The following is a 5,665-nucleotide window of genomic DNA, read 5'->3' on the forward strand; positions in this document are numbered from 1 at the left end:
CATTTTACTTTGGTCACTGTGAGTGGGACCTTATGTTTAGAGCCAGTTAATGCTGGCTCACACCTCATTTAACAAAGGACTGCTTTTCAATCATTTGCGCAGACGATATACTATACGTAGGTCTATGCAATTCTACTCAGATAATTTTGTGAGTGAATATCTTCTCAGCTTATCATTCTGTTGCTTCCTGTAACCTTGTATAAAACCTTGACCAGAAAACGTATTCTAGTCCTACAGCTTCTTTTGAGCTTCTGTCTCTGCTGCGCAGTGAATAAAACTCATCTGAACCAGCCACTGAATTGGACCCGAGAGAACCTTTTTCTTCACAGAGAGCATCCTCTGCCTCAGGACATCACAAACAATTAGAACATTTTGCTGCCTTGCTAAATGCCAATTTTAGCTCCAAGGCTGAACACTAACAAGGGTCCCTCTCTAACAATGTATAATTCTGCTTGGGCGAGGAAAACCCCAACCTTGCTGATTCTACAAGAATCTTTTTTGTAGCTACCATTCTGTTTTCAAAAGAGGCAATAAGCCTCCTCCTTCAGCAGCACAGCTCATTTTAAGTTAATTCACCTTTGCCTTCTCACTTTGGCATTGAGGTGAATTGCTGTGTTAACGTTTATGACTCTTCAAAGATTTTTGGCATCACACAAATCTAAAATTCCCACATCTTTTCCATCATAAAAAGAAACAATTCATTTAATGTTGTTAAAGGTCTTTGTTTTTAAAGCTCTGTGGAAAATAAGTTTATAGATTTTTGCCCACACTAATAATGGAGGCCTCAAGTGCAAGGGGAGCAGAGGTTGTTACTCTTCGGATAAACTTAGCTGCTTTGTTTTGCACTTAGAGCAGACCGTGTTAATTTCTCTCATGGCCACAGGCCGCCATCTGATGTAAAGGTGAGAAAGCGCCTCGAGAGCCTCTGAACGAGTGCTCTGCTGCCCCAGTTTAACACTCCCATGTTGTTAATCTATTCAGCAGCCGAAAACGATCTGTCGGCAAGCAGATTGCAATTTATAGTCAGCAGTGACCGCCACAGATGAGGTCAGGGCGACCCGTTGTAACATGGTATGAATTCCATTACTTGCCGCCCAGCATCAGGTGAGGGGGCCAAAAGTAGCGTGGCCTTGTGACACAGCGGGCATATGGGAGACAAGAATCAGCTGTGCTTTAATGTCAAGCAGCCAGAGGGGGGAGTGGGATATAGTGGGACTTACATCATATGTGTAATACCACATTAACAAAGAGAATTGGGCATCTCTTGGCCTTGATAGAAAGGGATGTTCTGTTCTTGCCGGTGGAAATTGAAACGGCCTTGTTTTGTCCTCTAGAGAAGGTTTTTCTTGTTGGCAGGAGAGAGCACAAGGGAGGAAGTGAACTCTCTTTCTCATGCCTTTTGAGTAGTTTTTGTTGAGAGAGAAAATGAGTGAGTGAGAGAGATATTCTTTTTGATTGACAACTTCTCCTAATCCTCTTTCTTTGACAAAACAATTAGTTATTAGCTTGCAGGTGGTTGATGAATGCCTCATTTGTTTAGAATCACAATAAATCAAAATTAGATAATCAAAACGTCAACAGTCTCATTACAGCAATACTACAATGGAATGCAATCAAAATGTAATCGTATTTCATATTTAGTGTTCATAACTATATAAAAGCAAATACAATGCCCATAAATAACAGGAGTATTTTAATTCATTGAGATTGGGATAATGCTCATTTTGCATCAGTGGGAGACCTGAGGTATCTACTGAAAAGCACCCAAAAGAAGAAAAAGGATGGCTTGTTGGTGACAATGTGGTTTCATCTTCTGCCCCTCAGTTGTTTTGTAAATCCATTTGACATTTTCTGCACCACATTTTTCAGCCCTATTTACTTGCTTTGTGCTCATTCTAACAAAGCTTCAAAGAGTTTAGCACAGGTTGCCTAAAGCTACCTGCTAACACAAACACAGGCTCCTCTTGCAGGACCAGTAGCTCTCTTTTTTTCTGTCTAAGAACTGAAGTTAGGTATTTTAGTGTCCTTTTGAATTAGCCAGTGCACTTTTCATCCTCTTTTTTAAAAATCCTGGTGAGGTGAGGGATTATGGATGATTATTGGTGTATAAAGATCAAGCGCATTAGGGATATAATCCCATTTGAACCCACACAGAGTTTTGGCAACCTTGTCTAATTCTGTTCAACTATGATCTGCCCGCTGCCCCAAACATTTACAGTGGCACAAAGCCAGATTAACTGTTGCCTTTATCTCTTTTGATCTTGGACTGAAACCAGTTAGATTTGTTCATTTACTCTTATCCCCTTGTGAACCAGAGATATTCATTGGATTCACTAACCATTTCAATCTCACTGAAGCTATTGTTTTGTGCAGTGAAAATGATTCTTGTTACACTCTACCTTCCCAAATAATATGTTTTGATTTGCTTATCCTCATGTGTGAAATTGCAAAGTAACAATCTTCTTAGCTTGATAACACTGCAGTCATTTTTTTGGTAGAAAAAGATGTGGACCCAACCATAGACAGTTAAAGAAAAACCCAACCTGCAACAGCTGCAGTGTGAAAAAAACACATTTTCGTCTTCTTGGGCTCTCACTCACATTGTTGGGTAGATAACCCTCCCCCACTTTCTCTCTCTCATATGCATGACACGTTGCAACGTTGTTAAATATCAAGACCATTCCTCATCCTAATGACCTAATGTGAACAGCATCAACAATTGCTTCCTTCTCCCTCTTTGGACTTTAATCTCACCAACCTCCAGCCACCCCACCTCTGCACTGATAGGTAATGGAGAACACAGGCATTGTCAATCACCATTTTACGACAGCAACTGCCTCTAGATGGGAAATTATAGAGGCCATACATTGAGACTGAACATCCATAATATAATTTGTTGTGCACAATGATCTTGTTTTTTAGAGGAATACATGACTCAAATATGTTTTCCAAGGGAAAAGAGATATTCTCATTTGTATTCTGCAGAACAGCAGTATCAGAAACTTTGGCCAAGTGAATGTAGTGATGCTGAAATATGCTGCTTGATCTCTTTCCATTCATTTGATCAAGCAGGGCATCTGTCAAGGCAGCTGTGGCTAACTCTGTTTCAGTGTGAGCTAAGATCATGACAGCCCTTCTTCCTTTTTATTTATTTCTGTGCAACGAAAGCCACAGTGCTTCAAGGCCCAGTTTCATTTCTGTCTTTACTTATTTGTTTTCTTTATTAAGTTTAGTTTGATCCTCTGGGTTGCTGTTGATCGGGAGGGACAGTAAAGGAGGTAGCCTCACTGACACAATGCTAAGCTGACTGTAAATATTATGCCCACTGAGATTTTCAGGCAACACCAATACACATCACAGACTAGCATTGGATTGGTCAGGACCATATGGCACGCTCTCTGTTCAGTGCCAAGGGAAGCCTGTAAGTGACTGTATTAATTATGGAGAATTGAGAATGGTGATAACTATCTAGCTAGCTACTTAGCAGGGGGTTGGTGCAGGCACTACTCACCTGCAGATGCTGGAAGCCTTAAAGCCTTTATTATATCACATTATTTATTCACTAGAAGCACAGAAGCCATGGACGATAACAGACCGTCATCAGTCTTCTCTGAACAAGACCACCTTATCAAAATTCTGTTCACCTGACTGCACCTTATTCTCTGAATTTAGATGTTGTTATTGCTTCTGCACAATGTTCTTTACTGTTGTTCCTCTAAACTGTAAACAAATAATATAATAGCATTAGTGCTTAAATTGCTATTTTTCAAATAAACTTGTAATGCACCCAGTCATTCAGCCTGTAAAATCTCACGTCAGCATGTAAGGAGATCGGAGGGTCCTGCAGCTTACTAAAGAGATACATTTTATAACTTCTAACCAATCATATAGGTAATGTTTAGTGTTCATTTTTATGTTTAATGTTGTAAAATGTTCTTCTATTTCACATTGTGGATGTTCACCATGATGCTCAAAGGCATTTGAAGTTGTTTTACTTATGAATGTATGTGAGATCATGCAGCGGAAGCTAATCTCTGTTTGATAGAAAGAAAGAAAAACATTAATGTTATCTGTTGTTTGACATAATCAAATAGAGACCCTGTATCACTGGCACAGTATGAAAGGGTGATGATTGTGCTATTCTTACAGCCTTCTGTAGTGTGGCTCAACATTTGGAGCATTTATTGTTAAAGGTGACAATTTAAGAAAGTTTAAGGTGTATGTCAACATGGAAAGTGATCCTGCTTTGGGGAGCATTAATTTGATTAGTGAATTTCATGCAATATGTCGATTAGATTTAGATATTTTTGTGTTCAAGTGGAACTTCTTGCCTGATAGTGGGAGTAGAGGAATGCTCAGAGGGTCAAGCAATATATTTCAATAATGGTTTAACAAGCAGTCGTTAACTTCAAAAAAGTTGTGATGCTCAATTGGACTACTGTGAGAGTGATCCTCTGAGGGCCGAGGGAACGAGCGAACAATGATGTATATACTTGAGTCATGCTTACTACCTACCATGCATTGCGTGGTGTCAGGAAACCAACCTTAATATAAACAAACGTAATAGTATAGTTAAATAGTATTTGGGGAGTTTTTCTGCAGATAAAGGGAAAAGCGCCCCTTTAAATCTCCCCTGTGGCCTGCCCCCTCGCTCGTTAAGTGGTGCTACGTAATAACAAGTGCAGAGGGAAATGAAGTAGAGCATGGCAAACAAATACTAACTAATTACTAACAAACTTGACCAACTTAAAATGAATAATGTCCTTGATTATCCATTTGTGTGATCTCAATGAAATAAAAAAATAAGTTAATCTGGCTTTGTATTGTCAGTATCATCATGATTTAAGATTGCAATTATTCAACAAAGTTGAAGTAAAAGAGATCAGCCAGGATATAGATTTGTTAGTTTGGTTGTTCGAACATGAAACATTTTTTATTAGAAGACTTTTAAGAACAAGCATGGGCTAAAAGGAAAATTGCTTTGTATCGAGGATTCTCTGTCTGTAAGTGACATTCCCTTTTATGTGGTTTTGTTTTGTGTATGAGGTGTTTGGCACTAGTTAGACAATTTATAGGTTGCACTGTTGTGTTTTGGCTGCTGTGGTATGTTTTATTTGTTCTTTGTTTTGTGCAAAAGTGGAAAATGTTGTGTGTGGACATTGAAATTAAAGGTGCTCTATGCAATGTCACGCGCTTTTTAGGCTACAACATTTTTTGTCACATACAGCAAACATCTCCTCACTATCAGCAAGCTGGCTGTCCCCTGAACACACTGTAAAAAAAAAAAGCGGTCTCTGTGGACAGCCCAGGCTCAGCACATGGCAACAAAAACAAACTGGCCAACCTGCACCACCAAATAAACCAAGTTCCAGCGTTCCAGACAATAACCGATAAGAAGGATTTGGAGGTGAGTGTTGGCGGGGCGGGTGTAAGTGCGCAGAAGCACAGAAGGGAGGGGATGAGGAGGAAAGTGGGGTGAGCTACCCTCATTTTGGTTTCAAAATACTTTGAATGTCAACAAGAAGTGCCATCACTTAACATCGCTTAGAGCACCTTTAATCACTGTTGCATTGGGTGTCATGTAATTCCGTGTGGGATGGGCCACCTAATAGCATGACACGTAAACAAAAATATCAGTCAATCAATCAATCAATCAATCAATCAA

The 5,665-nt window shown here is 39.5% G+C and overlaps 1 protein-coding gene across 2 annotated transcripts in view; it reads left to right on the forward strand.

Moving 5' to 3' along the window:
• cpne5a (copine Va) overlaps positions 1 to 5,665 on the forward strand; it is an 83,762-nt gene that overhangs the window by 39,938 nt on the left and 38,159 nt on the right. The gene's annotated exons all lie outside the window — the stretch shown is intronic.

Source organism: Etheostoma spectabile, chromosome 7 (genome assembly GCF_008692095.1).
Source record: "Etheostoma spectabile isolate EspeVRDwgs_2016 chromosome 7, UIUC_Espe_1.0, whole genome shotgun sequence".
In the NCBI taxonomy this organism is placed as follows: Eukaryota; Metazoa; Chordata; class Actinopteri; order Perciformes; family Percidae; genus Etheostoma; species Etheostoma spectabile.